Raw genomic sequence first — 27609 nt, 5'->3', positions numbered from 1 at the left:
TCGCTAATAGTTTACACATTATTATAAACTACATGAAAAATTAATTTACAACCTGCTTTGAAAGGAGCAATTTTTCAATCTGATTCATATCCAGATAAAAACTATCCAAATTACAACAATTATTCTCGAAATTCTAAAAGTAGTACGTTTTTCAACAAATCCGAGAATATTGCACATATTCTGTTTATCACTTAACTGATAATTGTAACTGTAAATAATACAATATATTTCTCACATTTCTTCAACAATTGAAACAAAAGCAAAACAAAATATAAACATTGACTATTTTTCGAAAACACGCAGACATTATTACGTTTATATTCAACTTAGTTTATAACCCAACAAGTATACAGTAAGTAAAAAAGAATAATTTATAATTTTTAGTTTTCTTTAATATTAAAGTAAAATTTTCCTCTAAGAACTGAAAAAGTTTGGGGTTGAAATTTCTCCTCCCGCCTTAACTATATCCCTGTAGACATGTGACGAGTCAATGTTAAAAACAATAGTTCTCTACATACATTGGATTACGCAGGATTTTTTGTCTGGAGGGGCCGGGATTGTAAATATGGATAGTGCATAGCTTCGTTCTAGGGGAACGGATACACAATAAACTATTGTGTATATTTGGAGCTTTTCACTCTATTAAAATTGTACTCGAAGACAAAAATGGCCATCGGGGATCATTTAAAGGGAGATTCATCTGCATCTTTCGTTTCTTGCCAGTTCTTAATAGATTTTCGTTTGAAAATTTTTATTTTCTCAAAATTTCGGGAGGGGCTGTATCCCCATCAGTTCCCCCTTGCGTACGCCAGTGTCTACAACTAGATATTTCATCTTAAATAACACTGAACAAAAGACATATCTTCTCCTTTTTTACTTTAATATTTTCTATGAAACCAAGTATCACATACAAAATATATTCCACCTTGCCTAGAACAGACATGCACGCATTTCAGGTCACTGGGCATCTGTAAGAAAGATAACGAGAGAAAATTATTAAGAGGATGAAATACAGACCTAGTCTTCGCTGTAATTGGTTAAAACTGCCCCAAGGTGGATATTAGCAAGTTTGGAGTGTAAGTTGATAAGAGTTACTGCAGAATTCATGAAGATACATTTATAGCACTATTGCATTTTCTTTACTAATTCCAAAGGATATATACACAAATTTATTAAATTTGATTTGTATGATGATAGTAGAAGTTATAACCCAGAAATAACTAGTATCGGAAAACTAGAAGTGTATAAGATGCAAGAAAGAGCTTATGTAAAGTACAGACGAATGGATAATATTCAACTTGACGTCATCACGCAGAGAGAGCACTTTGGAAAGAAACATTATGAATTAGGCGTATGAGAAGTCCTTTTACATCGATAAACTTGTGATATTTTATGCGTACACATTCCTCATATGTAGGGTTACAAAATCGCAGTAAGGAAATGTAAGTAGTGTAATTGATGCTACTATAAACTCAAGAAAGTATGAACCCCCCTCAAGCAGATTTGCCTACACTTAAAACTAGCTCAACATGCCCATATGAGTTTTTTGCTCAAGTGTGGAACCCTGTCTAATCCAAGATTTTTGTAAAAATGCCCTCGGGAATTTTTCGGAAAGTATGACCCCCCTCAGATTGATTTGCCTACACTTACAAAAGGCACTTCTGTGAGATTGTTGTCCATAATTCTGTCAAAAATATGTTTTTTTTGATATTGTATGATATCTTAAGTATAGTAACTGCTATAGTGCCCTAGCATGTATAGATTTCAAAATATTAACAATTTTGTTAATATTGCACTTTTCAGAAAATTAGGCATTTACAGCTTAAATATTGCATATAACAGGAAAATTATAGAGACAAAAAATGTAGAGAATCATGCCTAGAATATGCCTACAAAATTTCAAGTCTCCAGTACTGATAGTTTTTGTAAAATCTCAAATTCAAAAAATTATTGATTTTACAGTAGATGGAAAATAGCGGAGCTGGATCGCCCGGGCGAGTTGTAGCCTTTTATGCTGTATATTTTAAGGCACCTTCACGATAAAGAGATTTTGCATTACATATCAGCTAGTATTGTGAGAGTGGCTGAAAAGTGTGGGTATGTTGTTGCAGTGCTCCTCATATTTTTTTAAAAAAAACACAAAAATATAGCAGATTTGCATAAATTGATGGATTGTGGGAACTGATTACTAGGAAAAGGCCTGGCAGCTATACAGATCAAGACTATGAGCACTACAAAGAAATATTAATAAAATCAGATGCTCTATACCAGAACAATGATCCCACACAAAAAAGAGTCAAGTCTAGCAGTGGAGCAAAATACAACAATTTAATCAAGCCCATATGGTCACAAATTAAGACAGGTAGTGGAATCAAACAATACAACACCCTGCCTAAAGAATTTGTCTGGGTTGATGATGTCAGGAAACTTGTAGACAGGTTATTGGTGATAGCTGGGGAGGAAAATGCTAGCAACCACAATTTTTACAATGAAAAGGTTGGAATTATGGACATGATAAGCACAAAATTGTCTAATTTTATAGTGAATGACACTAAGGGGATTGGATATCTTATAAAAATTATTAATACTCTACCACCTAAATTTTGGAATATTTCTGAGGGCCGGGGGTTGGTTAATGACATTATAAACAAGCTGCCATTTGAACTACACATTCCAGGCTATCAGTATTGTGGTCCCGGTACAAAATTGGACCATAGATTAAACAGAGGTGATCCTGGTGTTAATCCCCTAGATGCTGCTTGTAGAGACCATGACATAGCATACAACACACATTCTGATCTTGACAAGAGACATGTTGCAGACAAGAAATTAGAAGAGGCTGCATTTGGTAGATTTGTAAGCAAAGATGCTTCTTTAAGTGAAAAAATAGCAGCATTGGGGACCACCATAGCTATGAACACCAAACAAAAACTGGGGTGGGGGCTGTGAATATATATATATAATAAACCTACAATGAAGGCCAAGGGTGTTATGTATCAAATACCTTATGCAGGTCTTAAATCTCTTAAAACTATTGATAGTCTTTTAACCAAAAAGCAGCGCAAGAAAAAAAGCTCTTGTATTGCAAAGGGCCATGGTATGAAATTGTTGCTTAGTACCCCCCAATTAAAAAAATTACAGCAATCTAGAAAAAAATCACATGTGGGGGGTTTCATATATTTTAATCCCGGCCATCTTAGCAGCACTTGGGGCTGTTGGGAGCTTGGCTGGGGGATCAGCTGCCATAGCAAAAACAGTAATAGATGCCAAGAAAAATAAGGCAGAATTAGATGAATTGAAGCGCCATAACCTGGCCATGGAGAAACAAGGCAAAGGTGTTAAGAGAGCCATAAATAAGTTTAAAAAAAACAAGAGCCGCTTACAAACCAAGATATTGAAGCTTTAATCAAGCCACTGGGCATCAAAAATTTTAGAGGTGTGTACATGTCTGATTCTTTACCAGAACAACCACTCAACAAAGAGTGTGGCATTGTTAATTTGGATAAGTACAAAAATCAGGGCACTCACTGGATTTGTTATCTTAAATATTTAAAAGATGAGGCATTTGTGTTTGATTCATTTGGAGGTGTTCCACCTGAAAATTTAGTAAAATATCTAAAATCAGCTAATCTTTATTACAATAATGCCCGTGTTCAAAACTTCAAAGATGTTAATTGTGGACATTTGTGTTTATCTGTTCTTAGATATATGTCTCAAATAAATAAACCATCAATTGAAAATTTTCAAAAAGCCTTGTGGTATTTAAAACATCATGGGGGTATTCCATCTCACCAGCCAAAATTCAATATTGAAACTTAGATTACATGATGATATAGTGTATCCCAAAACAATAGCTCTCAGAGCATTTTATGGCATGTATTTGATCCCTAATATTACACACCACAACAACAAAATTACTGTAGGGGATCAAAAAATTGTCATCACTCCAGGGCAATATAATCTGTCCACTCTAAATGCTCAATTACCCAGAGGTATAGTATTAACTCAAAATTCTGTCACTCACAGAGTAGAGATTGTATCTGCTACAGAAACAGTGGATCTGGGTACTATAGGAGAGCTGTTAGGCTTTGAGAACAACACAAAACTTGAACCAGCCATCAAACACACTGCTATTAATATACCTAAATTCTTAGCCATAGAGACTCTGAATATTCACTGTAATGTGGCCGAGGGTATGATCACCAAATCCAATGGCATAGGCACTCACAAACAAACTGGCATCATTGCAACATTTAAACCTAATTCTGAATTTATGGAGCCCATCATCTACACTCCATCCCCAACATTATATTTTCCTGTGTGCCATAATAGAATAGATAACATTGAATTGATGGTCACTAATGAAAAAGAAGAATTAGTTGATTTTGCTGGAGCCACAACAACTGCAATCATAGAGATTAATATTTAAATAAAAATACATACAAAAAAAAATGGAAAATATTGAGAGTTATGAGCTACAATCATTCCCCCCAAACAGGAGGACATTTGCAAATTTAAATCAACCCAACACAGAAATTGAGGTTGATCTTGATGTAGGGGATGGCTTTATACACCCCCACAGAGCAGATCTATACATCAAATTTGATGTTGTAAAGCTCGATGGAACAGATTATCCGGCAAATTCAAATATAAGATTGGTTGATAATTTTGTGCCGCATCTGTTCTCTGAAATTGAGATCAGAAAGCATGGTGTTGTTATAAACAGAGTGGATTATCCCGGCATTACCTCCACAGCTTTGGCCACACTAAAATTATCCAAAACCGAGGCATCATACTACAAAATAGGTGGATTTGAGGCTGGTGATAAAATATTAACCAAGAGCCACACAGTGCTGTTCCCAATGCGCCTGTTGCCAGGATTCTTCTCAGATTACAAAGATATTATGTGGAAAGGTGGTTTAAGAATCACATTTAGAAGAGCTGCCAATGATAATAATGCTTTGATGAGGTACAGCACATTAAACTCTACAGGGGAAGCTCTCCCCAATACCCTACCTGATGAAGGCAAATGCATTATTCAGACTATGGAGTTAAGAATCCCAGTTGTTGAATATGAAGCCAGTTATGCTCTTAAATACAAAGCAGATATAATAAAAAATCCACAAGTACCTTTACAATTTTATACATATCAATGTGTACAGAAGCCTGCCGCTGGTACTTATTATGAGTTTGATGCTACAAATTCATTCTCCAGTATACAATATGACATGCCGGATTTTGTGGTGGTTCTGTTTCAGACTGGAAGACACAATAATCAGGAAAAAAATTCAAGTAGATTTGATAACTGCAACATCAAGAACATATATCTTAAAAATGGCAGAAATGAGGTATTTCCTAGAGAAAATTATAATTTAGACATTTCCAAGGATGATTTCCTTAAATTATATGAAGCATTTACAGCATACAAAAGGGTCACTACTGGCAATACTGACATGTATTACACACCAGATGAATTCAAAGCACAGAGACCCATGTTTGTCATCAACACTTCAAAAAGAAAACAAGTTGTGGTTAATGACAGGACAAACATTAAAATTATCTGTGAATTCCACAATACACTCCCTGATGACACCATATGTAGTGTTATTCTCATAGGTGAAAAATCATATGTTTATGATGTAAGAAATGAGAGAGTCACAGAGCAATTCTAGAAAAATTACATTGTTTTAGTACTAGATATGCAAGTTGAGCCTGGTATCCAATTGAACTTAAACCGGAAGTAAATATGTGTGTGTGTGTGTGTGTGTGTGTGTGTGTATGTAAATATGAATATTAAAAAATTCTGTATATTAAATCAAACAAACCTATAATTCAATTTATGCAAATCTGCTATATTTTTGTGTTTTTTTTAAAAAAATATGAGGAGCACTGCAACAACATACCCACACTTTTCAGCCACTCTCACAATACTAGCTGATATGTAATGCAAAATCTCTTTATCGTGAAGGTGCCTTAAAATATACAGCATAAAAGGCTACAACTCGCCCGGGCGATCCAGCTCCGCTATTTTCCATCTACTGTAAAATCAATAATTTTTTGAATTTGAGATTTTACAAAAACTATCAGTACTGGAGACTTGAAATTTTGTAGGCATATTCTAGGCATGATTCTCTACATTTTTTGTCTCTATAATTTTCCTGTTATATGCAATATTTAAGCTGTAAATGCCTAATTTTCTGAAAAGTGCAATATTAACAAAATTGTTAATATTTTGAAATCTATACATGCTAGGGCACTATAGCAGTTACTATACTTAAGATATCATACAATATCAAAAAAAACATATTTTTGACAGAATTATGGACAACAATCTCACAGAAGTGCCTTTTGTAAGTGTAGGCAAATCAATCTGAGGGGGGTCATACTTTCCGAAAAATTCCCGAGGGCATTTTTACAAAAATCTTGGATTAGACAGGGTTCCACACTTGAGCAAAAAACTCATATGGGCATGTTGAGCTAGTTTTAAGTGTAGGCAAATCTGCTTGAGGGGGGTTCATACTTTCTTGAGTTTATAGTAGCATCAATTACACTACTAATGTAGGACATAATTTCCCAAAATGTAGGACACAAAACATTCAAAATAAATAACACATTTCCAGAACATGTTACAAAGAAATTTAACATTTTCAGCTTTTAAAAATATATGGTTTCTTAATGAATTCTTAAATGCAAAATTTTGAAACTTTTGATTAATACTAAACAATGAATTTCTTACTACATGTTTTAACTTATACTTCTCAGATTTTATCAAAATTTCACGTTTAGTCAAATATATATTTATGAGAGACTGAACAGTAAAACTCTGAAATTATACTGAACCCCTGTACCAAACGTTTTACAATTTTTTTGAAAAAAAATATTTCTCCCATGACTCCGTTGTGCTGATGGTAATAAAAGTACTCTCTCATTATGACATGGAATGGCAAACAAATATTCAGTAATTACCGTTACTTGAAATGGTTCCACAAGTTTCATTCAGGGTAGTTTCTAGATCAATAACTTTGATCTCTATATTCCCTGCTTTACAATCAAAATATTGAATAAGAATGGGAAACACCTTCTTCCATCAGTATAAACTATAAGGCAAGAAATTCCACTCAGGCACTGAACAGTGACATCATCATTGTGACCTTAATGTTCTAGCAGAAACCTATATTTTCTTTTTGGGCAATGACTGAATCAAAATAAATTTCACTTTTGAGTTTGGGAGAGTAGTCCATAGACTTGTAACTTGCTTGATTTATCTTTGTACAACTGAAACACGTATTGTCCTAATTAATATTATGTGACGCTCAAAATGTACGACATTTATGATACTTTTCAAATTCCTCTCGGACGCAGGACATAAGGCTAAAATGGAGAACATGCCCGGGAAAAACCGGACGTCTGGTAAGCCTACTCACATGAATCTTTTCGGCAAACATCTTGCACCCAATGCTTACCCGGCATGTTTTCAAAGCAGGATCTGATCTGTTTGTCCAAAATATGGCGGCGGAGCGTGATTTTGCGCAATGAATTGTGGGGGAAGTTGGTCGCTGAATATCAAAAATGATACTTAGGAGAGGTGAATTTCTGTTGGGTAATTTGCCGAGTCGAAATATATTCTAATCTTTGTATAAACTAAACAACATATAGTACTCGTACCTTGAACAGGAACTGACCAGGCCTCTATAGAACACTGAAAACATGTGTCTTGGGTTCCAATCCTGTTCTAAGATATGGATGTTAATTATTTTCATCATTACCATAATTGATCTTATTATCGTGGTAAACAAAGGTACAGTCACGGACACTTCTCGGTTATAACAATTCCATTAACTTTCAATGGAATCGTTACAATCCAGAAGTGTCCATGACTGTACAAGAGTCTAGTTAACGCTCAAACATAAAACCATAATCCGAAGCCCAGTGAAATGTGCCTCCAACCGGAATCGAACCCGTGGCTTTTGGGTTACAAATCAATAGCTTAAGTCCCACTTTAGTTGCCAATAACATTAGGCACATTCTCTATGTAACACAATCCTGATTTTGGAAGTTGGGAAGTGCTGGATCTGGGCTTGATTCACAGCTTGACTAACAGGGGGAAAACCCCTCTGAAGGCAAAATGTAGTAATAGCGTGAATATGAAATACATATATGTCGGAAAATTTTGAAAGTATGGAAATTATACGTTAAAATAACTAAAGGTAAAACTATCAGAACCGGGAATTGTCTGTAACTCGTTTATTCTGTAATTGTTGACATTCGTACTTACTTATTCAGCATTGCGAAAGATTGTTTAACAAGGGATTTCGCTTTTTTTAACGAAATTAGTATCGACATATCGAGTAATTATTGTTCGTTCTTTTCTCGCTTTCCTTTCACGCAAAATGGCGGGCAAATCTTGCCTAGCGTTGTGTTTCAAACGGCAAAGCAGTGTTTCAACCTTCTTAACAGAAAAATTCCTGTATAGCCCCGAAAACCATTCCCGCAAAGCCCCAAAAACCATTCAAGCGTAGCCCCAAAAACCATTCACGCATAGCCCCAAAAACCATTCGGGATAGTATGACCATCCACGAATAGCTCCAAAAACCATTCACGATAGCCCCACGCACCATCACTGTAAGGTTAGGTTAGGTTGCTTTAGGTTGGGCAATATAGTGAAAAAACTGTGTGTTTGGAAACACTTACCGGGGATTACGTCATCAGATGCTCGCAACACCCGGTTCAAGTACATGGATGGAAATGCAAGCAACAGCTTTCGTGCATCGGACGGACATTATTATACAGGGTTATTCAAAATGATGGATACAATTTCATTCATGTATATTTCCTTGAATATACATTATATATTAATAATATACATACAAGAGAGAGAGGAAAGTCTAAAGTTTACAATCTTACAATAGAGGTTACAGATGTTCAAAATGGCTGCCGCCTGCTGCTCGACAAACATCTAAGCGGTAGCCGAACTCATTCCACACATGAAGAAGCATCTCTTGTGTAACTGAGTTCACTGCATCTGTGATACGGTTCTGAAGGTTTCCCAGAGTTCGTGGTAGAGGTGGTACGTACACGGCTTGTTTGACATACCCCCACAGGAAAAAGTCACATGGTGTGAGATCAGGAGATCTCGGTAGCCACGACAGAAGAGCCAGGTCTTCATTTCCTATGCGACCTATCCATCGGTGAGGAAGGGCTTCATTGAGAAACGGCGTCTCAAAACTCGCCATACAGTTGCTTCAGGTATTCCAAGTTCTCTGCTAGCCGCATTAGTTGACTTTCTGCGCACAAAACTGCCTTCAATTCGTCTCACACCCTCCTCTGACACACGCGGTCGGCCCGTGCTTTTTCCTTTGCAGACACATCCAGTTTGCTGAAATTGATTAAACCAACGGTATATGCTCCTCCAAATTGGTGGTTCTATGCCGAATCGAAGACGGAATGCTCGCTGCACTGCTGTTGCCGATTCAGTTTTGCCGAACTCAAGAATGCAGAAAACCTTGTGCTGCACAGTGGCCATCTTACTCGGAACTGAACTGAAGGGTTCTTGGTGGCACGGGCATGCGCACTCGAGTGGTTGGTTACGCAACTGCGCTCTAGCGGTAGTATTCAAAACTTTAGACCTTCCCCTCTCTCTTGTATGTATATTATTCATATTCAATGTATATTCAAGGAAATATACATGAATGAAAGTGTATCCATCATTTTGAATAACCCTGTAGAAAAATACATGAATTAGCGGCCAAATACATTGAAAAATGCGAGAAAATACTTCTACGATCTTATGAAATTACACAGAAACTCAATTCCATAAGTACTTTCTCCTGTAAATTTGAAGAAATCTGATTCCCGGCTTTGATAGTTTTACCTAACTAAACTATGTGCTAAACGCTAATACCAGGTAGACACAATTAAAGTTCCCCTGCTCAGAGACTGTCCACTCATGCACTTCATTGCAGAAAGCCTAACATATTTTCATTCCCCCTGCTGTCGCTTTTGTTCCAAGTTTAAACTCACACAGCATACAGGCTCTTATCACGCTGTTTGCACTACCTGTCCTTACTGATGTTCACGTTGAACTGCACTAACCATAACCTGCTGGTGAAACGTTCATGTGCACACCAACAACTGACTATGATCTCGTTGGAACTTGCAGTATGCGGGGTGTGTGAAGTTCGACCTCGTCAGAAACTGACAGAACTTTTTTGGTTACCTAATACATATACACATTCATTTCATTTTAATCACGCAATTTGCCGATTATTAAATTTTAACAGGGTCCTTAATTTTTGCTCCTAAGGCCCGGTTCAGAGGGAAATGCTTCCAAAACTCTTTTAGCAGACAGTAATTTTTACACAGAAGCATTTCATGTAACACATCGGTTAGCTTTTGCGATTACAATATATAATATGTACAGCATGAAAGGCACATCGAGTTACGCCTTACACCATCTATGGTGAGTGCACGGTGATCAGAATTGAAACAACTAAAATATTATTTCATACTTGCACTGTATATGTTCGTGTCCGAAAGATGCAATACTTCGAGAATAGTCTCGCAGTGCGGTTTTGAAGTCGTGGACTGGAAGTGAAAATCTTTCGAACTGCACTTCGACTGCAGCGCCAAATACCATAAGTAGATATAACCGAGGACACGTTGGTTTTCCACGTTTGAAACACTTGCTTTTCACCACAGAAATCACATAGCATTTTCAAATGTTCTTATACATACATTTCCACTCATTAGAAGAACTGCAACCAACAACTTGCTGGCTTTCTACCTCCGCGATTTCAAACAAATGAACAACAAGTCCACTTGCCACTTGACCAAGCCTGCAACGATGCGTGCTCTGCCCTGTGGTCTCGATTCCTTGTGTACTTGGCGCTATCGAACTACACTAGGTGACGTAACTTCCGTCAAGACCATACTTCAAGTCTGCACTTTGTACCTTTCGGAAACAGCGCCATTGTTTTGAACCTAATACCGTTCTATATGCAACGTTATTTGTCTCGGTTGAATAGTTATCGGCTTTTAAAAATGTGAAGTGACACTTTGCTTACATCTCACGCGGCCGCCATTACAGCAGCACTCGTGACCTAGAGGTCGCTTCTGATTGGTTATGCTACGAAAAATGCTACGGAAATATGACGGATCCTATTCTTAAGAAATGCCATGAAATATGCCATGGCATCTGAAACACCATAAAAGTTTGCACTTTACACGGTAGCATTTTAGTCATGCCATGAATGTTAAGAGAAATGGTAACGAAAATGCTAGAGTAAATATATCTTACCCGTTGCAAGTCTCACAGGCATCTGCTTCACGTCTTCAACACACAGAAATACGCTTTCCAGGTGAATTCCATGAGATTATCTACCAGGAATAGGAGCCACGTGATGAGGTAGAGGGACACATTACAAAAGTGAGTCAACACCATTTCAATAATCATTAACGAGTACTGCATAACAATGATCACAAAGCTCAGAGTCCTCTCGATGGTGACAACAGCAGCAGTCAACAACAATAAGGCACTCATTAGAGTAACAATGGTAAGTATCTCCACTAAATGGACAGCCACAACCATTATTCTCTAGCCAAGGGGTGGGGAGAAACTCAATAACTGAAAAGAAACAAAAGTAAAATTTGAAATTTTACATTCCTGAGAAGGAGGAGAGGGGAGGTATCTTACTACATTAAGGTGATCAGATTTTAAAAACAAAAACATTTTTCATATTTTCCTGAAGGGAAAGCTAAACGACAAAATGTACACATTTTAATGTATAACTGTTTCGCTGTAAATCATAATTCATAATGTGATGATATGCACTGCACTCCAACCAAGCAGTCCTTTTTAGAATAAAAAGTCATTCATAATAGTAATGGTAGAGAAGGTGAATTGTTGCAGTAATTCTATGTCGGTAAGTCACTGTCACAAAAAGAGGACATTTTGGTGTTGACGTCCCGTTCTACGTTACAAATATCGGGACAGGGACAAAAAAAAAAAGACTGTCCCGGCCAATACGTCTAGTCACCTTACACCAAATGGAAGTTCGGAAGGGGCTAAGGGGGGGGGGGGCACGGCCTCTCCTGGAAAATGAAGGTCAACCTAAAATTATCCCACACATAATTTCATTTCATTCAAGTAATTTGTGTTATTATAAGGGCATTGCAGGAATGATCACTTAAAATTGAATGAGTATTTTCTTTAAGGGGCAGCGCTATTATGGCAAAAATATGCCTTGTTTGCCCCCCACACACACAGGAAAGATTCTGCGGACCTTCATTATCAGATTTCCACTGAACTGAATGCATCAAAATAAAAAAGATAATAGTTTAATGTTATATCAGACGTCTCTTACTGCCAGTTATTACAACGAATTATCTGTACTTCTCGCCTTGGGTGGGGCGGGGGGGGGGTTCTGATATCAATGCTAACACTATAAAAAATATGTTTTTTGCAGAGTTTGCGTGTCACTCTTAAAATATAAAAAAATCTCACAAATCGATAATCTAGCGAATTAGAGTTATCAACGAAAGCGCATGCTCGTCAATATTTTGTTCGAAATCAAATCCAGTCTTTCAATTCATGCTTTTGTTGAAACAAATAATATTTTTTAAACAGCTTTTAGCCATGACGATCATAGGAGACACATATATAATGTGGCTTTAATTAGGTATGTGCAGTGGCGGATTAACGAGCTTATCTGGGGAGGGGTGGCTAATTTTATCTGCAAAAGTAACGAGGTACAATTGGGAGAAAAAATTCGAATAAAGACTAAGCGAATGCAGGCACGTAATTGGCAGAATCCTTGTATCCCCAGTTGAAAAATAAGTAGGAATATTTGAGAGAGATAGAGGGAGAGAAAGGGGAGGGAGATGGGGAGGGAGAGAGAGAGAGAGAGAGAGAGAAATCCAAGTCACATACCGTATTTCTTCGAATCTAAGCTTTTTTCTTCGGTTTTTTGGATGTTGAAAATGTAGGTGCGCCTGGGATTCAAGTACATATATATATATACCACGGTACACTGGCGTATGCAGAGGGGGCCTGGAGGGGCTACAGACCTCTCCGAAATTCTGAGAAAATTAACATCATTTTAAAACAAAAGCAGTGAAGATGTGGGGGGGGGGACAGAGTGGTAAATGCAACCCCTCTAAAATGAGTCCCGATTGATATGGAAAGTTTTTAATATACGAAATATATTATTGTGTGTGACGCCCCTTAGAAAGCAGTCATGCAGTACCCGCCTTTACAATTCCAACGCCTCTCGAAAATAATCTTGCGTACGCCAGTGGCACGGTATTAGTGTAATATAGTGTAAAGTGGTGTTACTTTTCAAATGGAAAATGTAAATGCTAATGACAATAGTAGTATTGTGAACTGCAAATGTAACAATAATATAAATATAATACTATAGACGGTATTAAAGGCGGAGCTACTGCTGAACATGCGCACTCGTCTGGTCCCCCTCGAACATCCGGTTACGCTTACGGTGCTATGGACGTTAATACGAAAGGGCAAAGTGGAGATTCTTTTACAAGGAAATAGGCAGTGGCGTAGCGTTATAGTACGCCCGTACGCCCGGCGTTCCCACATTTACAATTTCAAAAATGCTTAAATGCTGTGATTATAAAGTAAAACGTGACTTACTTCATATACACTCGTGTCCAAAATTAAGGTGACAAATGAAAAATGCAAGAGAACGACAAAATGATGTATAGAACGGGGTTGTGGGTCATAGAGGAGACAGAAAACAATAAAGAAGAGAGAGGATACACAAAATATGAACAGAAAAGAAAGAGCATTTAAGGAAAAAACCTGTATTACTGGATTGGGTACAAAACTCATACAAAGGAATACAACGATTTAACTCCATCCTAGGCATTCTGGTGACCAAGCACTGCCCATTAATAAGGAATATGGTCACCACGAACAGCAATACATGCTGCACAACGGTTTCCCATGCTGTTCATGAGGGTGTCAAGAAGTTCCTTGGGCAAGGAATCCAATTCTTTCAAGAGACCACATCGGAGCTCGTGGAGGGTTTGTGGAGGGATAGGACGTGCTGCAAGCTGCCTCCCCAATGCATCCCACACATGTTCGATCGGATTTAGGTCGGTGAACGTGCGGGCTATGGAATCCGTCGAATATCCTCACCTTCCAGGAACTCATCCACAAGTTGAGCACGATGTGGACGGGCATTATCGTCCATGAACAAGAATTCTGGGCCAACAGCCCCTCGGAAAAGTCGCACTATTGGTTCCAGAATGGCATCCCTGTACCTCTGGGCATTGAGCGTGCCGCTGTTTAGCACATAGAGGAGCGTACGTTCACCACTCATTATCCCTCCCCAGACTATGATGCCACCACCGTGGTATTGGTCAACCTCGTGGATGTGAGATCGATGAAAACGCGTCCCAAGCTCTCGCCATACACACATTCGCCGCGAGTCACTGTGGAGACTGAAGCGCGATTCATCAGTGAAGAGCACAGATGACCACTGTTGTTGGGTCCATTGTCCATGTTCGCGACACCACATGTAAAGCTCCTGTCGGTGATAGGGGGTGAGGAGGATGCACACCACTGGTAGTCTTGCAAAGAGTCCTGCCGCATTGAGTCGTCTGTACACAGTTTGACGTGACATTGAGGCTCCAGTCGCAGCACACAGGTCCTGGGAGAACTGAGTTGCAGTCCTGTTCCTATAGCGACGGGCCGTAATTGTCAAATACCGGTCATCGGCTGGTGTTGTCCGTCGTGGCCGTCCTTGCGATGGTCGTCTTGTTATGGTTCCTGTTCTCTGGAACTGGTTCCACATTCTGGAGACCACTTGGCGTGACACATTCAACCACCGTGGCACGTCGGCCTGTGACTGCCCTGCTTCCATTCGACCGATTGCTCCCCATCGCATTGCATCGTCCAGCCGTTGGTGATGAGCCATCATGCTCGTTCACCCACCTACAGCTGTCTACTGACGAGCTTTCTGCCGTCTGCACATTGCTCACCTGAGGCGCAGCTGTTCCCTTTCCACAATTGTGCAATGACGTCAGGCACTATCCTTCCGTGGACTGTTTCGGTAGAAGTGTTGCGACGTGTTGCATATTTCCCGAAAGTCTTGTCCATTTTCATGCACGTATTTGCGACTTTTCCCACTTTTTTTCCTTTGTCAACTTAATTTTGGACACCAGTGTGTGTTTGACCTTCATGGCATTATAATAGCTATTTCTCGCAATCCGCTTGCAACGCTCCACTCTCAACACTCGTTCTAGCATCTCTTTTCAATGCCTTTTCCGGCCGGACGCCGAGCAGGTTCGGCGTACAAGACTCTATATTCCTTGCTGCCTTTCTGGAGGGAAAGCTTCGATTTCTACAGCACTCGCGTAAATGCTCTCTCTTACGCCAGCGTACGGAGCAGAGAGGTCTATCGTGACTGGTTCATGTGACCCTTCCTGCCTTCTGAAGCAGACGACAGCGGTAGAATTCCTACCCGGTTCTTCGCTCTTCGCGCTCATGCAACTCGTGCTATGTGATGCTACAATACGTAATATTGACTGACGTAACTTTACCAATCTCAAATATACTCTTCTTAATGGCCACTGCATTGTATGATTTATCGCACGAACAGCGATGTGCATTACAAACTAAAAGATCAACACAGTTTTTGTCAAGTAAGTTGGTGAAGTCCTCGTGGTAGAAATTCAGCCTGTGCCTGCTCTACCACTTAACCCGCAAAACTATTAATTTTTTTATTGTATTTTTTCGTTATTATCTAACTACTTAATATTGTGTCAATGGAAATGTTTAGCATTCATTTGAAAACTCTTAACATCGAATGGTCTCTGGACAAAATTATTTTAAAATGTTTATCAGCATTCTCAAGATGTAATAAACAGTGGTCTGAATTACTAATCGGCACTCTTATGTCAGTAGCGTGTGCGATATTTGGATCATCCACTCTGCTTTGCACAGTGCGCCAAGACGACAGAGGTCCCTGGTTCGAATCCCGGCGTGAGCACGGGTGTTCTTTGTCAGTGTCCCTTCATCAATATCATCACTCATATTCATATTCGCAATTAACCAAAAGTGGTAGAAAAGCGAAATAAAATAAACCAAATCAATCAGTAGTTGGATCATCCACAACAATGACGTCTACTGTTGTGCAGAGGCCCTTGTGATTCAGGTAGATTTCTTAATGACTTGCGTCATGCAGAAAGGTATAAAACACCAGAGTTCAAAACATTTGTGGCATAGTGAGGCATCTAATTTTCTAGCTAAAACATGCATGGATGATGTTTTATTGAAAACCCAGCTGACTTCAGGCAAATAAACAATACCTGTGGCGACTAATACCATACGTAAATTATTAAGCAAGAAAGGGCCGACCCTTCCTTCGGACTTGGCGTTCCCACCCGAAATATCCATGCTACGCCACTGGAAATAGGGTGTGAGCTGTGTAGCATATGGTTGTACAGTTCGATCGGGAACAAATTTATTTAGTCAAGTATCACTTCGTAGGTTTCCGAAGGACGTAGAGAGACGAAACCTGTTGATAAAGCAGGACGAAGAAAGAATTGGTACCCGGAAATGATTTGTACGACTTGCATTTTGTTACAAACATGTTGATCGTTTATCTGCGTATTGTGTTGTGGTGAAATACACGCCTCTTAGTGAGGTTTCAAACCGAAGCGACACGTGACACCAGTGGTTCGTACCGAAGTGACAAGAGAAACAGGCCCATTTAGTCTATAAATAAGCATGAGAAATCAAGTCTCAGGCGGCACAATACACGCCATTGGGAATCTGAGCGACATGTGCAGCTTGTCGTGTCGCTTCGGTTCGAAACATTTCATTGATCACTGAGGATTCACTTGTAAGTGGCACGGAGATTACACACCGAAGCGACAAGCAACAGCCCCTTCACTCTAAGGAAACAATCCACCTTGTATACGAGTACAACAGACCGAGGCGACACGATGCATGATAGAGAAAACAACAGTCCAGTCCAAGCGACACGTGCATTTTCTCGTGGTGAATTGGTTCGAAAGGAAGCTTTCAGACTGAAGCGATACGTGTCTCTTGGAAACCAACATTCAAAAGTAAACAACACCTTCCGAATTAAAGAGACACGACAAATTGCAGGTGTCGCTTGTCGCTCGGAATGGGCTGTTTTATCAATACCGTGTATTGTATTGCCCCGGCCTGTTATTTGCGCAGGCGTGACTGGTGAATGGTTTGTTTTATATCGAATGCTTCTGTGAGAAATCCCGATATCGTTTGTCGCTTCAGTCTGAAAACTCCCTTGTTGTTTGAAGTAAATTCGTGCAAGTGAAAGTGGCATACTATTTATCATAGGTTTTCCCTAAATTTCTCCGGCGGTAAGGCGACGTTGAAAGCACATATATATATTTACTAGCATTTGTTATGTGTCATTTCATTACTTCTGCAGATTTGTTGGCAAAGATTCACGTAAGTATAGTTTCTAACATAATAATATCACTAGTTTTATAGAATTATCTTTCCCTCACTTTTCCATTTACAAAATAATTGAATGTATCTAAACTTTCGTACGTTTTGAGTTCGTCGTGCGTGTACATGAGATACTTGTATGTAGTATGCTATACAACTGGCGGCCACAAAGGCACAACATATTTTAATAATCTGCTCTGCAGTTGAATCCGACGGATTCTAGACGTCCAGTCCTTCATAGTAGAACTTTAACAAATACCTTTCTTGACTATCGTCGCACAACTGATGAAAACAAGCGCTCATTTCTTACTTCGTATGCAGGTGAATCTGCACTGGCAACAACGGGGACTGGCCTAAACCGGAAGTTCCGGGGGGACCGGGCAAGACCTCACCAATGTTTATGTTTACATTTTTAACACGGTCTTTACGGTATTCTTCTAATAAAGTATTGTGTAAATCTGTCCATCTTAAATTGGAAGTAATTCTATTTTTTTTTTATCAAAACCTGAAGCAATAATTAAGGTGAACTTTACATTCGATGTCGTCTTGGATTCGAAAAAATACGGCATTTCCGTTAAATGTCTGGAAATTCCATCTAAAACTCTCTTCACATTCCGACAAAACACACAGTTCACTGTTCCCAAAAGGAGTCACATTTCTACTTCCCATCATGCAGTGCTCACGAAAGCGCCTTACCCTTGCAAATGCACAGTTACGCCATCTGTTGTGCAGTTTTTCATTCTTTCCTGAAGACGTAATAATTCTGGTACTCTAGGCTCGTTAATTTACGTTGTTCGAGCGCTAAGAAATATGTTCTTCCAAGCCGTATTTCAAGGCAAGAAATGTCTAGGGGTGCGATTGCAAAGAATAAATCATACCAGGAACGTACTCTGCAAGAGGGGTTTGTTCAAGAACGTGATATATCACTACCATTCTGCAGACATAAAGACAAACGATCGACTTTTTTTTTTCTCTTTGGACGTGTGTGAGGAATTCAATCAGAGATGGTCAGTGGCGTATCCAAGAGGAGGGGGTGGGGTTCATAACGCCCCTTCGGCCCAGTTTTCCTTAAAAGAAGAACGTCAACAGCAGAAAAAGATGGCAAATTAAGAACTGACTACTAAAAAAAAGTATCCGTAACTCCTCCCTTTCAAAAATCCTTTGCGCGCCAGGTACAGTCAAGTTCAAAGATATGTGGACAAAAGTTATCCATCACCATTCACAAACACTTAAATTTTAACATGCTGTATCTTACACATATGTTAAATTTAGCATCCAAAAGTCATCATCAATTCCCCGTAGGGCACCCCGGTAACTGCTTCTTGCAAGCCAACGAGGCTCTGGCGCCTAGACACGGTCAAGATAATCCTCTGTGGAATCGTGTGTTGTTCTGTGTTTGTCCTTGTGTGAGCTGAGTGCCTCTTTACAGTCTCAGCTTTTAATAGGTAAGGAGATTTTATCCTCACAGACAATAATGTTAGTCAGAGTGCGAAATCACTGCAGATTGGAGGGAGGGGAAGGAGCAGACAGACACACACTAATATATATATATACCATTAATTATGTGTCAATTATTCAATAATCAAATTATATTATATACATTTAAAATTCGATTGCAAATTGAATATTTTAATGTAATACTAATGCTATGAACATGAACAATGAATTGCGTGCCTAAGGGGAAGGGGCAAAAATTAAAATTCACATCTAATTGCCATTACGTGTTTTATTAATATATGTATATACTTTTCGGAAGCTGACGAAAGGCAATGAGAAATGGAGAAGAAATAACAAGTCGGTATAATTTCTGTGTTCTAGGAATTGTTGGGTTCAGTGTCCTTAGAGATGAGGCTCTTGGTTGTCCGTTCTATGCGTGTGTTTTCGAAATTATTCCAGTGAAATATATTCGATTCTGAAAGTAATTGTTTATGTTTGTTGTTAGAACAAAACCCTACCCCCCGGAAAAGTTTGGTTGGGGGGGAATTTCAGGACAAGATCGTTGGTGGGGGAAAATCCCCCCTTCCCCCCCGCGATTTCGCACCCTGGTGTTAGTTCTTATTACACCGCCTTGAATAACGTAGTGTGGAAAACGACCCAAGAAATTGGTTCCCCGACACGATGACAAGTAGATGGCAGTGCGATCGACCCAGGTGCTAATTTTGTTATGAAAGTAATGCGGCTTAGTTAGTTTTTGGAATATATTGTGTAGATTTGTTTCTCTAGAAAGGCGGTAAGTGAATTGATGGAAACAGTTATATTTGTGGAGTGATTTGCAGTCACGAAATGGCATTAATTTGGAAAGAAAAGTAAAATAAAATTAATAAATAAATAGCATGCGTAACACAAGAAGAAACATGGCAATGTGATTCCGGACGTCAGGTCTTGAACTGTGTATTAGAGTTTATTTTTCTATATTATTAGAATATAAATAGTATCCTGAGAGATATTTCATACCGAGGCGACAAACCACAAATGTCGCTTGAAAGCGAATAGTCGGAAATCAATGCAGCCTTTCGAACCGTAGGGGGACAAGCTCTGACTGCACCGTTTCTTCAAGGAGATTTTACACCAAAGCGACACGCGACAAACGATACGAGGATTTCACACCAAAGCGACACGGGTCCTTCGGTCCAAGGCAACTTTCACACCGAAGCGACACATGTTGCTTGGAAACGAGCCAATCAAGAGCAACATTTCACATCGTAGCGGCATGACGGGAAGCACAGGCCAGCGTTCGGTTGGTGAAATCCTCAAGCGATAAGTCGCGTGCCGCTTGTCGCTTTGGTGCGCAATCTCACTAAAGCAAGACACTCATTGCATCGCGAATGTGCGAACAACAAACCTCGGCAACATGTTGCAAGCTATTGAGGAAATGGCCCAGTTTGAGCGACGCAGAAGCGACAAAGCGACACGTGTTGCTTATCGTGTCGCCTATCTGTTGTTCGCAAGCAACACTTGCTAATAGACTGAAGACACCATGTCGCTTGTCACTTAGTTGGGAACTCCCCCTGTAGCGCGTAGCTTCGGTCTCAGCACCCTTCCTTTAAGAAGCTTTCCGACCAAAGTAACAAGTAGCACGCGAATACGCCATATGAACGTGTCGTTTGCTGTTTGGACCCTCATGTGCAATGAATGCTATTTTACAATCTGGAAGTGTGTGTCACTAGTGTGACAGTGTGAACATCCCGTGTCGCTTGTCCCATTGGTTTGAAAGTTGCCTTACAATCACGTCGATGGCACTAAGAAAGTTTTGTGGGGTTCCCCTTGTCGTTTCATGCAATCATCATTATCATCATCGCCGCGATTAGTTTAAAGCGGAAAAAAAGAGACAGTAAATATCCAAAATACAAATGCTTCAGTGTGTATATCTTTAAAAGAAATGATGATGATGATGATAATAATAACGAACCTAATTCATACACAAACATTTAGTTGTCAAGAGCATTCCACGCGTATTTTTTCTCCCGTATTATTAACGAAAGTATGACGATAACAGGACGTGGTCGACTGTCTAGAGTGTTCGTTAATATCTTCGCGACCACTGTACCAAATATCATAGCAATTAACACATTCATAGAAATGCTTCATGTAAAAGAATCAGACGTTGCAGCGAAAACTCCATTTACTTCCATTATAAGCAGTCGAACACCAAGCACCGGGGTCAACACCAGCGCCTCTAGCGGATCATTTTCGAGTGGAACCATCCAGAGAGCGCAGAAGCATGCCGTTTTCCACACTACGTTATTCTAGGCGCTGTAGTTCTTATTAAGAAATGAATGAAATAGTCTTAAAACGTGAGCGAGGAAATTTTTAACAGATAAATCTTATTTTCTTGTTAGGAACCTGTACTCGTTTAGTTAAGTGGCTTATCGCCGAATTGAGTGACGTTCAAAGATAGCCTATGTGCGGATGTACCCATACTATGAAAATCAAACATATTTTGCAGGGTTGAATGTTTTGTTTCAATTCTGGAACCTCCCTTCGTACAATATATGTATCTTTGAACTTGACTGTACCAAGCACAGCTCCTCTCGTCTCGTGAATGAGGAATCTCGGCTCATTCTCGGTCTCGGTAAATGCGGGCTCGTTCTTCTTATTACATTGTATTTATTATCTCAATAGGGTTACAATTAAGCCATACAACATTTCATTTTCAACAATATTAATACAAAGAGACTCGCAATAACAACACCAGAAAAGTCAAAGGGGCGGATGAAGTGGGGGAGTGGAAGATGGTTACCGGGCCATATCCGGAAACCCTATCCTAAGCTTCCCAACTCCCGAGAGTACTATAAAAGGGGTTAACAACCTGCCTCAGGAGGAGAAGACAACGGGAACGCCAAGGATCGAGATCGGGTCGCGACAGTGCCGGACGCGGAGAATCGACTACAGGGCCGCTCAGAAGCCGTGAGGCCCAAGCCGGGGCCTGTCCAGAGGCGAGACGCCTCAGGCCAGCCAGCGGCACCAGCGCCCAACCGACCGTTCCAGCGTCCAGGCGATCCCGAGATAAGTACCCTTCATGGTGCTAATCGTTTCGCCCCTAACTTCTCCCTTTTATTAATCTATTGGAGTGCTTACTAAAGCCTGAATCACACGTAACTGAGATCCAGTAGGAATGCCCTAGTTGGAGCTGGACTGGCTACCCATTTGCTAGTTTTCGACTCTCACGATACCTGTTACACAGTACTTGTCGATAGTCTTTTGTTCCCATAAGACATTGCGCAGAGCAAACAATCTGTAAAAATGGACGAGCAATTTGAAAAATGTTGTAGGAGAATTACTGCTTTGTGCTTTTATTAAAAATTATAAAGGAAAAGTGCGGACTAGAGATTGGCTCGAAAAAGATATGGTAATCAATGCGTACCGAACAAGCTTTCTAATTAACTCGGGTATGCATATTCATACATGAGATCCGCAGGATTCATTCATAACTTTAAAAAAAAATCAAATTTAATTTAATACACTTGTAATAATAAGGATTTTTGTTTTCGGCATATTTGTCACGTACACATCTCATCGCTTTGCATAAATACCTAAATATTAATGAACTGGACACGAATGCACTGCACATCATCTCTTTCGTTTTTCTTTTCTTATTGAGAAACTAACAAAATCAGCCAACACTCGGAAACCACAGACAAAAAACTCCCTTTGCAAACTCACAAATTATCTTCACATGGCGAAACTTTGCTCTGATTGGCTGTTCCACAGAATCCAGTCGAGGAAAGCCAGTAGCAATTAGAACATGTCCTATTCCTCCAAACCAGTCAAGCAGTCAGCCAGCCAGCCATCACATGCGGGCAGGTAGCCAGTTCAGCGCCAACTAACTTGATATCCATTTCCATGTGTTTCGGCCTTAAATAAAACTCAGTCAATTAACTATTCAATTTGTGTTGCGTTAACTACCTGTTCTACCTCTGACTTGTCGCCCATTGGTCAACGGGACCTACTCTCAAACACAGAGGGTGAAATCCGGTACGGCTAAGGTTTTAACGCCCCCAATTGTGTCTCCAGGGACCAGCCCTGGGACAGAACCTTAGCTCGTAACGAGATGGCACTCAGAAATTATTAGAAAGTTCAAAAGTTAATATAGAACACTACTGTACATGGTAATAATGACATCAAAGTTACAATATTTATTCTAAAAACTTGTGGAACCCACGGAAGCAACCGTCTTGCTGGAGTAGGCTGTGGCCCACCCTGTCCCTCCTTTAGCGACGTCATTGTTTTCTCGACTTTTATCGAGTCTTCAAATTATGAACATAACATAAGATTTTGTATTTTATGCAACACGTACATCATAACTCTTTCCTGTATAAATAATCAGCCACCCCTGAATGACTCAATAAGTCGCATAGGAAATCAATTTTTATCTCGTCTCAACAGGTTTGGTCTCGTAAAAAAAAAAAAGGTAAAGTGTTCCCCTGTGCATAGCACCACGCCATGAAGGCGTATAGGGGGTGTGGGGGTAACGCCCCACACTTTCTTGATCCGGTCGTGAGGGGGGGGTGATGTGATCAGCATACGCCCCTGACCGCCTTTACCCCCCAGGGTTTCCCCCAGGTACCCATGCTATTCGACGCTGGGTAGGCGCCGGGGCCGCTTCCACCGTTAGAAAAGTTCCCGGATTTGAACCGCGGGGATCGAACCCGGGACCTTGAGCATGGTAGTCAGACGCGTTACCGACTGAGCCTCGTTCTCATCTCAATTTTTAAACGGTGTTGCCATCTCTGAATTATGCCCCTTTATTGGCCCTGCTGATGTGTGCAAAAAAAAGTACTTCAAATGTATGACTGTAAGAATTGTGCACCAACCTTCTAAAATTGGAATAATATTCCATTTTTATGATTTTCTAAGCATGTTGAAGACATTTTTCTTTAAAAAAAATCTGAAGTTATTACAGCACGATAAGTTTGAAATTTTGTGGAAATCAATGTTTAAGACCAGCATTGTTTTAGTTTCTGGCTTGGTGCATACTGGCAATAGCATATTGTGTTGTGAATATCAGATTCATAACATCGAAATATTCACTTATGGGGTGCAGGAATAACTGTCAAAATCATAATAAAAAAAACATTTAAGTGTTTATTCTGTCGCTTTCTTGTACAACGAATACAGATAGGCTCATTTACAAACGAGCAAACGCCACAGGTTGTTCACATATGCCCTTTTTTTTGGACCTCGAACACGCCAATGGCCATTAACGCTAAATACGAGAGCCGTAATCAAGGCGTTGCATAATACGGATACACTCCTATTAAAGCCGTGATATTAATGGCCAGGAAAAACGAGGGAAATGGGGCGAAATGTCAAATTGAAATAGCATGTGAAGCAAACAATGCATCACCATGAGCACACAGAATATTTGCCGATCCGAAAGGCAAAGTGCCAATGGAACGCATCCGTGAAAAATTGCAATAGTAAACATTATCTGTTGGTGGAATGTTTGTCACTGTTTGTAAAACTGCGACCTTCGCCACGCAATTGGTCATTATGAAGACAAATGAGTTTCCATCGGGGTCAAAGTGGGCTAAAAACCACAGGGTATGAATTGAACCATGCTTGCGGTGAGATCATTTGTCTGTGACAAATAAGTAATACCAGTCCTCAAATCTCTACTGGCTTAATTTTTTTTCTACATCTAAGCTGAAAAGTAGTCAAGAATGGCAATTTTAACCACATTAAAGTGTCCGATTTTAATTTGCAAATTACTAATAATGCCCACCATTGTATACAATTCAGTTCTGCTTATATTTTGTGAATTTGGATGTAATTACAAGCCATTCAATTTGATTTCCATCTCAGACTTCTCAAAACATGCAAAAATTAAATAAAACAAAATTTATAAGAAATATATTTCATATTTCTCATACATAATAATACAAAATTGGATTCATTCTTGCTTCCATTTATTAAAAAATGCATTCTTTGATTCCCCCCCTCATTTTCGGGATACGAGCCTTTTTAAGGTGAAGAGTGACAGTTCCGCATTTATTTCAATATCGTCCGAATGGGCACTGCTACTAAGAAAACGGCGTATAAGAGGCTATGAATTTCTCCTCATGTAGTTAGCCTTACTGTGCATAAAGTGGACTTAAATCAACAATTCAATCTCCTCATGTTGCAAGTGCAAGCGTTTCTTTATGTTGATTATTAAGCTAGACACGATATTTCAAAAATATAAGTAAGAATTTTCAGAATCCCATGTATTCCTTAAGGAGAATTAACTTGAAGTTACGGCTAATCAAATGGAAGTTACGATTTTTTCGCCTGTCAATTACATCTTCAATCTGTCCTCTTCCCGTTGATATATTTTTCTATGACATCGGAAGTTTGATATTCCCAAGAGAACACATAAAATAATGGCCGAGTCTGCGTGTCATCAGTAAGAATAAGCGTCAAATTTGCTCCTGCCACGTAATTCGTCTGCTAAAAGGATGTTACAAGTCTTAAGAACAGATGAAGACGAGAAAAATGCAAGTTTATGATTAGTGGGAATGAATGTACAGGTAATTTAGAACCTTTTTCTTTATAAAGCATTTAGCGATATTAGTTTAATGCTAACGGAACCTAACCTAACTACGAGAGCATTTAGGTTTATTATTAGAAGAATGCTAAGGGACCTAATCTTAAAACATTTATGTGAAAGTAATCGCTACAACTTCACAGTATGTGTTACAGACGTAATTGCATACATAGCATGATGAAATCACGATAAAACAAAGACCGAGTTTGCTGCCACGTGCATCTCTTTTGAGGTTCCAGCAGAAAAAGAACGTGGCGGCAGACACTACCTAAAATAATACTCCCATAAGCGTAATGCGTTTCTCCTTGCCTCATACGGCCATCCTGGCAGTGTTGTCAAACCTGATGCGCATAAAAGAGCTAAATTTTACCTTAATGGAGTTAAAACTGACTTTCAAGGCTAGATAAAGTGCCTCCTAGGGTAATGTTAGGTGTCAAAGAAAGGGGGGGGGGTTGCGCTGCTTTACCGTCTAGATCTGGTAACATCACCTATCTCATCTCATAATCCACCGATGGTTGTATGAAATCGGTAATAAAGTATTTCTGGATAACAATATTATGACATCTTCACGTCGCTATAAAAAAGGTAGCTGGGAGGTAGAGGGGGTGGGGCGACGCAGCCGATATAACAATATGCAGAATGTATATTTATGTCAAAAGTTATTCACAGCCAAATGAGTGCACGAGCCAGATCTGGCTCCAAAAGAGCTAAGTTGGCAATAGTGCTCGCAACCGCCGAAGAAGGTAGGGCCTTGCGGAAACCCTCCCTCATGCCCTTAAAGTGATGGCTAGCGGCCATGTTGCCCACCATATTGTAAAATAACCTTTCCATATGACGAAAGGGCACCCAAGATTATAAATCATCCCTGAACAAGTAGGAAACGTGACCTGATCACCTCCCACTGCGGTATATGTAAAATGAACAAAAACACAATTAGTACTCAGTACTCACTTTCGCAAACGTGGATCATTCTCAGTCATAGCAATCAGGCCTCACTTCTAGTTTCGATCCGACAAGAACTGTAGGTAATTAGTTTCACAACAATATAATATTAACATTGCTATGGTTACACAAACTTGCAGTTTGTATTGTTGAATACCATCAGTGCACTGTAGCACAGGAATATGTCATATTTGAAGCACTGAAGATTTAAAGAACCTTGTTATCAAGATATTGATCTTTCAAGAAATTCTTTAACAAGCCTTTTTAGTTGTCGGCTAAATTACACCCTAGCCCCCAAAGACACGAAGATTGTGAAATCCCCAATCTGTCAGTGTGGTGCAACTGAAGGAACACCTGATCATATTATATTTGAATGTCCTCTTAATGCGTCATTATTTCTTAAGAGATCTAAAAGATGCAGGATATAATGGGGCATACGTATTGTCAACACTTTTGAAGAATCCGACTTAGAAAATAATAAGCAACTATATTATAAGAGAAAATATTGTATTATAAAATTATGAAATTGTAAAATTAATAAATATAAAATAAATGTAACTGGTGCATAGCTGAAAAGCTAAAACCAAATATATATTTATACAAAAAAATAAAGACAAACACCTCGTTGACTACTATGATCAAAAAGACGTTTATTCGCTCCTCCCTCAACTTTGATCGTTATGAGTGAAAGAATTAATAAAAACAAGAAGTTAAAAATATGGGTTACCTTTATACTTTGAAGGCCATACTGTACCTACCCTGGTAAAAATCAATTTAGAATGTTCAACTCTTTTATGCTAAAGAGTTTGAATTTGGATTTTCGTTTTGAGTCCACTTTATGCACAGACTGGACCAGTGGCGGCTGCTTAATACGTGCTACCGTGCTATAGCACTTTACTCAATTTACTAAAATGAAAAGAAAGAAAGGAACACATTTCATAGATTGAAGAAGTTTAATAAAACACTGCAGTGAAATGAAACTTCTCACGTTAAGAGGCTCAAAAATTTGCAGGGCGCTATGTATTTTCCGCACGCTGTTTAGCTACAACGAATACAGGGCTTTTGGCTTCATAGCACGTTTTCGCCACCTCGTAGCGCGCCGAATCTGGCCGAACCCTTCTACGGGGGAGGTAGGGTCTGAGCCAATCAGCTCGGGAAATCCGTCTGCTAGCGTTCT

At 39.4% G+C, this 27609-nt stretch overlaps 1 long non-coding RNA gene across 1 annotated transcript; it reads right to left on the bottom strand.

The window, feature by feature from the left end:
- Positions 1-865: 865 nt before the first annotated feature.
- LOC146001270 (uncharacterized) lies at positions 866-26522 on the bottom strand. The gene is made up of 3 exons (XR_014443555.1): positions 26442-26522; positions 11297-11623; positions 866-968 (listed from the first exon to the last, which is right to left on the bottom strand). It is a non-coding gene; the product is annotated as an uncharacterized LOC146001270 (long non-coding RNA).
- Between the last annotated feature and the right edge of the window lie 1087 nt (positions 26523-27609).

This window comes from Lepisma saccharinum, chromosome 17, assembly GCF_977018435.1.
Source record: "Lepisma saccharinum chromosome 17, izLepSacc3.1, whole genome shotgun sequence".
In the NCBI taxonomy this organism is placed as follows: Eukaryota; Metazoa; Arthropoda; class Insecta; order Zygentoma; family Lepismatidae; genus Lepisma; species Lepisma saccharinum.
This window is presented reverse-complemented; position numbering and strand designations above follow the sequence as displayed.